The sequence below is a fragment of the Miscanthus floridulus genome, chromosome 6, assembly GCF_019320115.1.
Source record: "Miscanthus floridulus cultivar M001 chromosome 6, ASM1932011v1, whole genome shotgun sequence".
NCBI classification, from domain to species: Eukaryota; Viridiplantae; Streptophyta; class Magnoliopsida; order Poales; family Poaceae; genus Miscanthus; species Miscanthus floridulus.
This window is the reverse complement of record NC_089585.1, coordinates 128406242-128420608: the sequence shown is the minus strand read 5'-3', so window position 1 is coordinate 128420608 and position 14367 is coordinate 128406242. Positions and strand designations below refer to the sequence as shown.

Genomic DNA, 14367 nt, shown 5'->3' with positions numbered 1-14367 from the left:
AGCACTCTCATCAAAATGGAACACCTATATATAGATAGCTGGTTTGCCCTATTTGCTTACTTCTTCTCCTGTGCCAACTCAAACATCTTGAAAAAGCACCTTCTTTACTGGCTTCTACCAATTAGATATAGGAACTCTCCATGGTTGAGAACTCGGTGAAATGTAGTAGAATAGAAAAGAGTTTAGCGAAGGAAGGGACACTTCTATTCAAGTAGTAGCCAAGTAGTACCGAAGCAGTATCTCTGAGTTAAGGAGTACCGAAGGGAAAGAAGACAAACCAAGTGAAAGAAGAAGTGCTAAAGTGCACAACCACAGTATGGCAGAGAACAACATCTATCTTTCAAAGAAAGATCTGCAAGAGAAGAAAGGACCTAGGACAGAAGAAAGAACCGAACCCTATAGTTGTATAGAATTCTATTTCGTTTGTCCGCTTTCCATTTCGACCACTCGCTCCTATGTATGAAGAATGGTTCTTCCTTGTCTTCATCTTTTCCAATTGACTTCGGGCGAATCCAATAATAAATAGACTTTATGGTAAGGAGAACGAAGATAGACATCCTGTGATTGCTTCTTCTTGAGCTTGGTTGCCAAGTGAGAAATAGGAAAACCAAACCTATAAAGACTTCTACTATGGATTGCCGGTGCGCATTAGTCCGACCAGATTCTAGATGATCTGCCACGCCTCGTCCTATTCCATTCTTTTTTTTCTTTGAATGGAGCCTTAGCGAGTTTCGTTGCACCCAGTTCAAATTCGGACAGTAGGCCTCCCAACTCCCTACAAGACAAGAACCAACCACTATAAGTCAACTCCAATAAAGAAGCTTGGTGGAAAGAAGGAAAGAGAGAAAAAAGCTATGTCTCTTTGATCAGTTATCCTTTCTAAAAATAATAGGTTTTGCCTCTACTCTATTTGTCTAGGCAGGGGTTAGGTTTGCTATTGGATGACTTTCTCAATTATAGGGGAAGACTTTCTTGGAAATGGCTTTATTGCTATCCAGTTTCCTAATCTTTATAAGAGAAGATCTAACTAGCCTGGCTTACTTTCTAGCCTGTCAACCTGCTCTGACATACCCTTCTAGCTCACTTGAAAATGAAATATTTGAAAGTCGTTAGTCTAAGTAGTATTTCACTGAAGGGCTAGAAGAATAGAGTTCGTTCATCTAGTGTTCTCGTTGGTTAGTTTGGATATAGACCAATAACTACACTGAATGCTATCATGATACCTAAACTAACACCTACACTCCATTTTCTGTCTATATTTTCCATCGATATTTGTATTGCTGGTTCTTCTGGTAGTAGGACATCTTGCAACATAGCCATATCATTGAAAGTATTCTCATCAAAGGGAAAAGGAGTATCTCCCCAGATTGACATCACTATGTCTGATATATCTTTAGTTTCCTGCAGTGTTATCTTAGTATACCCAGGCACAATTGCACTCTCATTGAGAAAGTAATCCCACGACATATAAAGCAGTTGATCTGGTGGAATATCTATATGAAAAGGTAGAAACTTGTACCAAACAGTAGTGTATAAACCAACTCTGACAAGTGCGAAAATACTACCATATACATTGGTGATTCCTCCATCCATAGATGATAAAGTAGTCATTTTTACCAAACAATTGGTTAAATTATCAGATATATAATAATATCGTTTTGATAACGCTCTTTTATAGGCAGGCCATAACACTTTTTCTAACCACTTATTACCAACATCTATCCCGGGTGTAAATTGTTTTAAAGATAGCAAATCTTTCTAAGAATGAAAGTTCCATTGATTTAATGTTGCATTAAAAGTGACAATAGAACTCCAAAGAAAATTAACACCCCTTAATATAGGTCATAAACTTCATATGAAATTTGATGAATCAAATCTTTATTATTTAATGAATCCATATATAACTTACTATGATATCCTAGTTGATCATTTAACGATTGGAATATATACGGTCCATTAGAGATAATATCATTTGATCTAATATATATACTACTCTTAGATAATAACTTTTGATATAAACCCACTACTTTTGACAATAATGTTCTATTTCCATATTCCACCGATGTACTACATTGAATATCTGGTACTTGGAATACATTAGAGAAACCTCTCTTGTGTAATAGCGACTTTTCGAACTTAGAATACAAATCCCAGATACGGGCTAAATCAGTAGGTTGGTTGGGATTTCCATTTTTATAGTTGAAACACCTACCCTAGGGCTCTATACTGTAGTGGTAGAGAGCTATTTTATCCCTAGTCTACTTAGTACGGCTAGAGATTGAAGGGAATCAACTTAGTAGACATATGCCTATTTTGTATGTGAGTTAATCACACATTAGTGATCGCATAGTATTAACAGAGAAGTAAGAAAAGAAATAACAGTTCAGTAATCAAATCTATTCCTAGATTTTAGGATATTACACTGAGCACCTATCTCTTCTAATATAAGGCTGAGGAGCTATCTCTTTTCATTTCTGATAATACTTCTACGCGGTGAAACCATGTCTTCCCCGAGAGTCTTCCTCTCCCTCCCTCCCTTCCTCAGCATCTAACTATAATGGCTAGCTAATATGTTATGTCCCTTGCCATTAATTCAATTTCCTTACTACCCTATTCTTTATTTCATCTTCCACCCCAACAAAACAACTATGTAAAAACTTTCCCTTGCACTGGTGACCCACAAAGAAAGGCATAAAGAACTCTTACCTCATAGCGTAGATCCTCGAAATCCTACACTCCCATGAGGAATGAATGCGACACCCTATAAAAAGAGTCCAGATAGAACGATTCTTTCTTACCTAAAGTCCCACTTGCTGACCTGCTTCCCTAAGGGAATAGAGTGATGTGCACTCACACTAGATGAGCTTAAGATTTTCAATATACTTGTTTAAGACTTTCTTATACAATTGGCACTCCAAGGGAAGATCAAGGGATAAGCACTCACTATAATCGGGGTGAGATCTCGTAAGAGTTGGCACCCTCGCCGCTGGCTTACTAAATGTAAGAGAACTTGCGGTGAAAAGGGTACTCCCAATTGCTGTAATAGAACTCGCAGGTAGAAGAACGAACTTCCAATGCATCGAAGCTTTCTACTCCTGCTTGAATACTTGCTCTTGCTCAATGACCGAAAGAGAACTTTATTTAGTAATGCACTTTAAAAAGCTTTCCAAAATTGGCTAACTGGATTGATTTTCCCTTGTTGGGACTAGAGATACTTGTGCAATTGGAGGGGCACTTTCACCCACAAGCTCGTAAGGGGAAGGGACAAATACCTTTACTTGGTCTAACAGTCCAAGAGCTCTCACGATAATTGGATAGCTAGGAAAGATGGCTTGAACCAAGCCAAAAGGCGGTGTGTCATCACCTTGAACCAATGAATTCTCAGATTACTGGCAGTAATTCGTTCATTTCAATGAAAGAGCAGGTAGCTATAAGTTTCCCCACTATAATAGTGTTTTTTAGATTCAAGCTTATTTCCTTGAGGATCGCAACCCGAATCTTAGGATGGTCTACTTTCTGATAGTATAGGAATAGCAGTCACAGAGGGAGGATCACAAATAAGTGTATTCTTACTAGATGAGACATCTTCTCTATTCTTACTAGAAGAGACATCTTCAGAAGATTTCTTCAAAAATGCAAAAGAATTTCTCGTTGGTCCTGTCTTCTTTCCAAAAAAAGTGAGAGGGCCCACCACACCACTTCCCTCGACCCCTTACCACGGGAGTCACTAAAGATGAGACTGACCATGATAAGGGTATGGGGCATTGATTGGCTTGGAGGATTAAGGGGAATAGATTCGGGTAGTGGAGCCAACATATTAGGTTGGCCACTGAGATTTTGCCCCTTTTTCTCCACCTGCGCAGGAGGGATTGCAGCGGGATTCAGATGCCGCTCTTGACTGATCCCAGGTTTAGGGGCTACCTGGGTTTGTGCCCAACCTGGGGGCGCCAAGCGCAATTCGAGATCGGGATAGAGGGTTCTAGGGTAAAAGCAATCCATCCTTATAGCATGTCCTAGAGTTAAGTAAAAAAGACTTCTCGGGAGTTTGGCAGTGTGACTATAACCAGTACTCATGTATAATATCCTCTTTCTAGTTAAAATGAGTATTAACTGCCTGCACAATCAATCTATGGTGATCTCGGTCTCACGCGCCTAGTCCCTCTTGCTAAGCCTAAGTGTTAAGCATAGCATATCTTATATTAACCTATCTTAAAAGGACTTCCAGACATTGATTTTAGGAGTTTGTAGGGCCATTCTTTTTCTCCTCGTGAGCCAGTACCCTTATTAGGAAAGTAGGGACTTATTTGAAGTTCATAGATATAGTCTATTAGGCTGGTCCCTGGGGTCGTTTCCCTAGCAGAGCAGGTTGGTTTCCGATTCCCTACAAGCGTTCTATATAAGTGGTCCCTGCCAGTTACATCAAGTTCCATTCCAGCAATCAATTAGGCTAGTATTGATAGTTCAAGCTAAAAATTATTTCTTAAAAAAATAATAGGTTAGCGGGACAAGGAAGAAAGTGCGATTGTATTAGTGTTCCGGGAAGAAAGGGAATCCTGCGCTTCTCTAAGAAAAGAAAAAGAGAGAGTTTACACAAGTAAAGTACTAAACGAGAAAAAAAGCATTTATCGAGAAAAGGTCCCATAGTCATATTATATATATAGACTCCTCATATTTATATATATAATAGAAAGATGAAAGGTTTCTTTTTGTTCGGTCAGTCTGTTTCCTCTCGATTCACCTAAAACTTCTTTTGCCACTGACGTGATACAATGAGCCATCTCATTCTACATTGAGTTAGCATCCTCACCTAACTTCCACTCCGTCTCATTAATTATTTTCTCTTTAAACATAACTTGCTTATCCCCTTTCCAATTCCACCACCTAATCCTAGGCTCCCTTGCTCCTTCTCTTCCATCTCTTAATACTAAGATAGAGTACTCCAAATCTATGTTGGGTTGCTACACTCTCTCTAGGTATCACCCTTACAATCCTTGAAATACTTCTGATCTGCTCGTCGCGTTAGGAAGAAGTCAATCTGACTAACATTAGAACCACTCCTAAAAGTTCTCAAGTGCGAGTCTCTATTCCGTGTTGGCAAGTATCAAATCATACGGCATAGCAAAAAGATAGTTTTCCGCGTTATCTCAAGAAAAAGGACGAAGAATTATAGAATTGTCGTGTATGTTACTTTTTGGGTGTGGCCATTTTGAATCCCATTTCCAATGGAAAAGACAGTCGTTTTCCTCTTACGAATTAAGTTAAAGACCCCTACCCTTCGGTCAAGATCGATACAATACAGCCGAACCCGCTTTCTTCCGTCTGTAGTCGATATATTTATATAATTAGATTAATAGGTGCCCTATATCAGGTATGACAAGGTTGCCAAATAGTTTTCCCAAATTCAAAGTAGTTCACTGCCCTTCTTCATTAAAGTGGGCCGCAGTGGAAACGGCGAACAATTGCTGTAATATAGATACCGGAGAAACATGCTGCTCTCCTCTTCTATTCCATTTTCTGTTTCTACATATCTTTCGAGAAGGGGGAGGTCATTAGAGGCTCCTCTCGAGGACATACAAGAAGGATCCCTCTCTTTCTTACTCGGATGGCTTGGCTGTTTCTAGGCATTCCACTAGTACCGTTTTAGGGAAGAAACTACTGCTGGCACTGGGACAACCATACCTACTCAGAGTACTCTTTTCTTGCCTTGTAACAACAGTCTATTCCACCGGATGCACAAGCCTAAAAAGCCTATTCTATTTATTTGCTAAAATAGTCCAATTTGACGTAAACTGTTTTCGATGTTGAAAACATCTTCGAAGAAATGAAAAGGTATCCTACATCACCAGTATCCACATATCCTCCTATCAAATCCAATGCAACTGGCTCCTACTCTGTATAGATTATAGACCTTTGCTTTTGATTATCGGTTAATCGAATTTCATGATTGCATAGCAACCGACCGAGGAACTACTAATCTTTAGACCAAAAAAACCCTTGACTTATTTCTACTCTACCTACTAGCTTACCCAAAGACTTTTCTCACACATAAACCGTGACATGACCTATTCTCAAATGCCTACTTTCTCTTCTCTTAAGTCTACAACAAGTGGGAGAGGCAGGATTCGAACCTACGTAGAAAACCTTCAACAGATTTACAGTCTGTCGCTTTTGACCGCTCGGCCACTCTCCCCTTCCCTGGGATACGCCCTCCTCAAACAAAGGGTTCCTGAATAAGGAGGATGGCGGCCTTCGTTCTTAAGTTAAGAAGAGCAGATGGAACTATTAGATTTGCTAGCGTTCCGGGAGAATAAATAAGGTCATTTAGTAAGTTCATAACAATTTCTGTAAAGCAAGGGGCAAAGCTTCTACGACAGCTTCCCCCTCATTGCCATCGTCGGCCTTCCCCAGCTCCCCTCCTTCGTCGCTTCTGGCTAAGCATCTTTCGGCGGAGGAAAGGAGGCGACTAGTCGCTTCTGGCGAAGCTGCGAGTTCATGAGCAAGTGAATGAACGAGCTGCGAGTGAAGTGCAACAGTCGTAAGTAAGGCTCGCCATGTTCCTAAAAGGAGTGACCATCTTTTCTTCCCTTCTACTGACACTGAGCGAGCAGCAAGCATAGGCAATAGTTTCCGTAGGGGTGGGGCGCAAGCAAGCGTTTTAAGGCTCCGCTAGCTAGCGTACTCTTCTGCTATCAATGAAACCGAAAGAAAAAACCTGTGCCCTTTCGTATAGATCGAGACGCAGTACTTTTTCTTGACTTCTTCCATACTAGGAAGAATGGAAGGAAATCCTTCGATAACACTTCTTCTTCCTTATTTGAAGAAATGATATCCGACGCCCGCTCTTTCATTTCAAAAAAGTTCTTCTTCTTAAGATAAGAAGCAAATAGCATTTCCTATTGATTTGTCCCCTGGACTAGACCTATGTAGATTCGGAATTATCCGTCGCTACGCTGTTCCCAAGGACTAGCAAAATCAAAATAGCGAAATTCTTGGGTCATCTCAATGGGTTCAGAAACCACACGTTTCTCTGGATCATCATAGCGTACTTCCACATATCCACTCAGAGGAAAGTCTTTTCGTAATGGATGACCCTCGAAACCATAATCAGTTGATATACGGCGTAAATCCGGATGATTGATGGAAGAAACACCAGACATATCCCATACTTCTCGCTCCCACCGGCCGGCTGATGGAAATGGACTGACTACCGGAGATATTCGTGTTACTTCGTCCGCACTTGTTTGTACACGAATGCGTGAGTTATACCGAGTACTCAGTAAATTATGGACAACTTCAAATCTTCGTTTTCGAGAGGGATGATCCACTCCGCAAATATCGATCGAAACTTGAACCCTTGTATAGGTATGCCATTTTAGAAAGCACAACAATGGAAATGGGTAGTCAGTATTGGTATAAGATCTATTCCCATGTTCCGATCTTTTCATTTTATGTACCCATTTCTTGGGTAAAATCTCCCAACTATATTTGAAAATGGATTGGTTATCCATAAATGAAAATAAAGAAAGCTTTATTTTTTTTTGTTCCGCTTCTTGCTCTAAGCAGAAAGACTTGTCGGAAATCGCCGGTTGGGTTGGTCCGACCAAGAAAGGCATGGGAGTGGAGAGGCGGAAGTGAAAGACTGGCTACCAATAAAGATCCCTCACTGCACACTTTCTATAGTTCTGTATCCAGGATCGGCTGCATGCTCTAGTGTTGAATCGGGTATAGAACCCAGGATGCTTGGTTACAATTCCGAATCCGCTAAACCATGTTTGTTTTCTTTTTTTTTCTCGACTGGCTTTGCTTTATCCATGGGTAATGAGTTTCGATGTATTGGGCGTTTCCGTTTAGAAATAGAAGCTTTTTCGTGCTTGCTTGCGAGCATTGGAATGGCCTGAATGGAATGAATATTAAGATAAATAAAAGATTCCAAGAAAATTGAGAAAGTTATTCATTCTTATATTAATTTCCTATACTTGACCGAACAACTTCCAATTCCGTTATTTCAACTACACCAAATGATCTTTCGAATTGGTCAAGACTCTCCTGTTTATGGCCCCTTCTATTCTATATGGTACCTGTTGTTGTTTCATTGAATTTGCTTCAGGCTTGCGATTCGACTTTGATCATTATGGATTGGTACCAAGAAGATCAAGTCCTAGGCAAGCGGACCTAAACCTAATTTTCACAGCCGGTTACGGTAACAATGAAAATGGCTCCTTCTTTAGTGAGATTATATGAGCAAATGCCTGAACCAAAATACGTCATTGCTATGGGAGCTTGTAGTATTACAGGGGGAATGTTCAGTATGGATTCCTATAGTAATGTTCGGGGAGTCGATAAGTGAATTCCTGTGGATGTCTACTTGCCGGGCTGTCCACCTAAACCGAAGGCGGTTATAGATGCCCTATAAAACTTCGTAAGAAGATATCGCGAGAAATAGTTGAGGATCGAACTCTATCTCAAAAGAGAAATCGATACTACCAGTTACAAGCTTTATGTTCGGCGCAGTACTCATACTGGAACTTACGAGCAAGAATTAGTGATTTAGGAATGACTCTTTTGTGCAGGAAAAGAAAGAGCAGGGCAATCTTTCAAACTTGCATTCGAAATGTGAAATATTTATACAAAGGGGGAGAGATCAAGACAATGCAGCAGGGTTGGTTATCTAATTGGCTAGTCAAACATGACGTGGTTCATAGATCTTTGGGCTTCGCGAGGAATAGATACTTTACAAATCAAAGCGGGGGATTGGGATTCCATTGCTGTCATTTTATAAGTATATGGTTACAATTATTTACGTTCCCAATGTGTTTATTTTCAGGAAAGATGTCTCTTTAGCTAGCGTGTATCATCTTACGAGAATACAATATGGTATAGATAACCCAGAAGAAGTATGCTGCATAAAAGTCTTTGCCCAAAAGTATAATCCTAGAATCCCCTCTGTCTTCTGGATTTGAAGAAGTGCCAATTTTCAAGAACGTGAATCTTATGATATGGTGGGAATCTCTTATGAGAATTATCCATGCCTTAAACGTATACTAATGCCAGGAAGTTGGATAGGCTGGCCTTTACGTAAGGACTATGTAACCCCCAATTTCTATGAAATACAAGATGCTCATTGAATGATAATAAATTCATGCTCACTTATACAACACAACTCATGATTTTATTCAAGTCAAGGAATATTTTGACATTCTGTTCCTAGACGAAACGGAATACCTATTATATTAGAATTCATTTCTTTTAGAATTCATTCCAATTATACAAAAGGGTCCAGATAGACTGAGCAAAAAAGGGCTTCATTTTGATTCTCCAATTTGGAAAATCACATATTCATTTCCTTCATATAAACAGAAAAATATGATGACTCAAAGAAGTTCCCTACCACGAACTTTATACCGCGCGCATTACTTAGAACAACTAGGAAAGTAAGATAAGATAAGCAAGAATATAAAAATATTCAAAATAGCAGAATAAGAAATGAAAAAATGAAGAAAAGGAAACCTAATCTCACCTCCTTCTGTACCATAAAGAAAATAACCCGAGTCCCTAAAGAAAAAGAAGTGTCTCTATTTAGAGATTTATCTACTTAGATAAAAAAATAATACTCCTATATTATTCTAGAATATGTATTCCAATCCATCTTGAGTAATTTTTATCAATACCTATTCGGTACATCCTTTTTTCTATGCCAGGAACCAGATTTGAACTGGTGATACGAGGATTTTCAGTCCTCTGCTCTACCAACTGAGCTATCCTGACCATTTATTGTGCATCATTATTGACAAAAGATGATCGGCAGTCCTCCGAGGGGTATCCCACAAAGGTAGATTGATCGGTAGAGGTGCGCGTGATCAGGAACTAGATGGTGATACAAGGCATAGAGACAGCGATTTAGACAGGTTCAGGCCATCTGATCGACGTAATACCCTACATCATGTGTCTTTGTTGGATTGTATTGAATATGAGATGATTTCAAGGGGGTCCCTGCCCGCCTTATATAGTCCAGGGGTAGGGGTACATGTCACTTAGATCGAGATCTATTCGGCTATATGGTAAGTATTTACAAAGAATACAGCATCTATCATACTCGAACAGATCCTCCTCTATCTTCAAGATTCTTTTGATTGCCTTGCGGTGCATGCCGACCAGAGCCGAGCACCGTAGGCCTTGATCTTATGGGCTAGACCTCCCCTGGTGGTGCAGCCCATGTCTTGTCCTATGGATACCGGGGGTCATATCCCCCATAGCTAGTCCTCGAGCGCCTTGTATCTGCTTGGCGACATCGTCTTGATCAAGTCCGAGCAGTTTAACATGAAGCCGATCAGTTTTGCTAACGACCTAGGCGGTGAAAGTTGAAGCCGACCAGTTAAACTGGTTTGGAGACCTCAGACTTAGCCAAGTAAGGCTTGCCAGAAGGATGTAAGGGGCTCAAGATAAAATTTGAAAAATTCTCCAAGCGAAGTGTAGCCACTTAGACTCCGTTTGCGAGAAATCATCCATGACTTAGTCAATGAGGAGGGTAAATCAAGAAAAGAGCACTACATTCACCGCTTGGTGAAGTGTAGCCACTTAGTCCCCGAGCCTGCTAGAATATGAAGAAATAAATCTTATAGCAGGGTCAAAGAAAATAAGTCTAAAAGCTTGCCAATGTCATTTCTCATGTGCGTATCAAGACCCCAGACGTGCTACCCAAGATCAGCACCCTGATCTGAATAGCATGGAGCAAATTGATAGCACACCGATGAGACGTAGCAAGATCCGACCACCAAGGGACTCCTCAGCTTAGCTGGCGACTCTTGCACGAAGAATTCAAACACCGAGGAGTCCTTAGCTTAGCTAGCGAGCCCCCAGCATAATGGACGATGAAGCGATGGACAATCTGACCAGTTGGTTGGTGAAGAATCGGGCACCGAGAAGCCCAACCAACTAGTCAGCGGTGAAGTGACGGAACGCTGAGGAGTCCCTAGCTTAGCTGGCGAGCCCTAGCGTAGCTAACGAAGAAGCGACGGACAATCCGACCAGTTGGTTGGTGAAGAAATGTGCACCGAGCAGCCCAACCAACTGGTCGATGGCGAAGTGACAGAACACTAAGGAGTCCCCAGTGTAGCTGGCGAGACCTAGCGTAGCTGACGAAGAAGCAACGAACAATCTGACCAGTTGGTTGGTGAAGAAATGTGCACCGAGTAGCCCAACCACCTGGTCGGCGGTGAAGTGACGGAATGCCGAGGAGTCCCCAGCGTAGCTAACAAAGAAGCGATAGACAATCTGACCAGTTGGTTAGCGAAGAAACGTGCATCGAGCAGTCCAACCAACTAGTCAGCGGCAAAGTGATGGAATGCCGAGGAGTCCCCAACGTAGCTGACGAGCCCCAGCATAGTTGACGAAGAAGCGACTGACAATCCGACCAGTTGGTTGGCAAAGAAACGTGCATCGAGTAGCCCAACCAACTGGTCGGTGGCGAAGTGATGGAACATCGAGGAGTCCCCAGCGTAGCTGACGAAGAAGCGATGGACAATCCGACCAGTTGGTTGGCGAAGAAACGTGCACCGAGCAACCCAACCAACTAGTCAGCGGCAAAGTGACGGAACACCGAGGAGTCCCCAGCGTAGTTGGCGAGCCCCAACGTAGCTAACGAAGAAGCGACGGACAATCTGACCAGTTGATTGGTGGAGAAGTCTAGAGGCCAGGTGGTGCGACCATCGGGACGATGATCCTACAATAAATATGTAGAATTGGTAGTACATGATGTAAAAATAAATATATGAACTTGGCGATGAAAGCAGCAGAGCAGAATAGATAGACATTATGGTTGTATGAAGTGTTCATATTTTAAATATGAGTAACTTCTTGTCAGTTGGTTCTGTATCGCATCACCAGCCCCAACTAGCCCAAACTCTATAGCGCGGAGTGGCTGGCACCCGTGTACGCATAAGAGCATAGGCATTGCCGAGGAGCCACTGCCGACCACCCATAACGCAGAGGGTTGGCGCTCGTGCACGTGTAGGAGTGAGATCGAGAACATGGCTGTTTTTGGTAATGCAAGTGAGAACATGGCTGGTCGGTGAGTTTACAGAGAAGATATTGCATTATGGAGCATCTTAAACTTGGAGATATTAAACATAGAGACATTTAATTATGGAGAATAACTGAAGAAATAATAATTGGAGAAGCATGGCGAAAACTCAGAGAAAATAATTGGAGAAAGATGTATTAAATGCAGATATTGGAGATGTACTTAGCTTTAGTCAAAACATCTGGTCGCTCGGCGTTAACGAAATTGCGCGGCTCTCGAGCTTTCCGAACTGTCGTCATGGCGGAGGTCACGGTTGCCATAGCGCTGTTCTTTGCGGCGATCATCATTGCAATGCAGCACGACTTGCTTGCGACTTAGGCGGCTCATTTGATGGCTCGAACGGCTCGTTTGGCGGCTCACTTTGTGGCTCGCTTGCCACCTCGGATGGCTCGCTTCTCGTTGGAGTCGGATCCCAAAAGTACAAATGAGTGGCCAAGGAAATTATTTTCGTATGCCGTGTATGCATGTTTACATGCAAATTTTCATTCGTACGTCTCCTGTCTGCTGGTTAGTGCGTGAAATCTTTGATGGAGATCTTATCGTCTTATCTTAATTTGGCTTGTACGTCTTCTCGCATGTATGTGAGGCATGTACAAGTTGATTGGCTTGGCTTGCATGTCCGATGACGAGTAGTCTACGTCCTAAGTAGCTGCCTCCCCTCTAATCCCACATGCAGAGCATGGCCCTTGGTGGCTGCTCTGCTTGTTGGTTGGCAATGCTCGGCTACATAGACACCAGACCAAAATCCACATGATCTTGACACCACGGGACAACGTCGACTGCTGGTGCCCTGAATTCCACTCAAAGGTGGAGACCCTAAGACCGATCTGGTAATGTGAACGTAGTGAAGCAACGCTACTCCCGTGCAACACCTCGGGATCGGATGATGTGACAAGCTTGCTTGTAGGTGCACCTCCCTAATGACAACTTGTACTAGCGATTGGATGCACAGAGCCCTTGTTGAGAACGTGTTGTTGATCTTGAAGTCCATCTGGTTTGCCACGGGATTATCACGCACATCCTCTACCTGGCGCGCCAACTGTTGACAAAAGATGCTCAGCGATCCTCCAAGGGGTATCTCACGAAGGTAGATTGATCGGTAGAGGTGCACGTGATCAGGAACTAGATGGTGACACAAGGCGCAGAGACAACAATTTAGACAGGTTCATGCCATCTGATCGACGTAATACCCTATGTCATGTGTCTTTGTTGGATTGTATTGAATATGAGATGATTTCAAGGGGGTCCCTGTCCATCTTATATAGTCTGGGGGCAAGGGTATAAGTCGGTTAAATCTAGATCTATTCGGCTATATTGTAAGTATTTACAAGGAATATGACATCTATCATACCCGAACAGATCCTCCTCTATCTTCAAGGTTCTTTTGATTGCCTTGTGGTGCACACCGACCAGAGCCGAGCACCGTAGGCCTTGATCTTATGGGCTGGACCTTCCCTGGTGGTGTGGGCCATGTCTTGTCCTATGGATACCGGGGGTCATATCCCCCACAATCATCCTAGTAGAGTATGTACTTGTATCTATGTCAATTAAAGGGACTAAAAAAGGAAAAAGTCTTCTAAAATTGGACTTAGTAAATGTCAGGATAATGATATGGATTGTGAATGACTTACTTAATAATAGGGATTACTTGCCTATACTATAATATGTTCATTTGTATGAATGGGATAAGATCCAAAGAAGTAAGTTCGGATCCGTTTGTGAAAGAGTAGAATAAGAAAGACAGTGAATCTTGTTTGAACCATTAATGAAAAATAGAGGTTGGTACAATAGTTAGGAAGTAAAATGTGCTTTTTATTGGGGATAGAGGGACTTGACTTGAACCCTCACAATTTAGAAAGTCGATGGATCGACTATATAATATACTATAAATTTCATTGTTGTTGGTATTGACATGTAGAATGGGGTTCTCTCTCCATTCACTTTGAGCTGGGTTTCTTGTGATCTTTGTAGTTGTTTTTTTGTCCAATTTTACGGTAAATTCAGTCATAGGAATCTAGACTCTGCTTGATTAGATCTTTAGTTTTGCCCTTCATCACTCAAGAAATTTTTGTTGCCACTTATTCCACTCAGAGAGATCGAACCAGGCAACAAAAGGGCTAAAGGAAGTTCTCTTTCCATTCCAACTAAACTAAGTGAAAAAAGGGATAGAGCAAATTGTTGAGGAACAAAGAAAATATCTCCAAACCAATGACTCCTTTCCTTTGGTCGACTCTAAAGAATGTATCGGGAGTTGGGAGTTAGCTGTCTCATAGGAGTGATAGCAGGGT

General features: G+C 41.7%; 2 non-coding genes across 2 annotated transcripts; both read right to left on the bottom strand.

Annotated features, from left to right (window-relative positions):
• Nucleotides 1–6107: 6107 nt before the first annotated feature.
• Nucleotides 6108–6190, bottom strand: TRNAY-GUA (transfer RNA tyrosine (anticodon GUA)). Its single transcript has one exon. It is a non-coding gene; the product is annotated as a tRNA-Tyr (tRNA).
• Nucleotides 6191–9692: 3502 nt separating this feature from the next.
• Nucleotides 9693–9765, bottom strand: TRNAF-GAA (transfer RNA phenylalanine (anticodon GAA)). Its single transcript has one exon. It is a non-coding gene; the product is annotated as a tRNA-Phe (tRNA).
• Between the last annotated feature and the right edge of the window lie 4602 nt (nucleotides 9766–14367).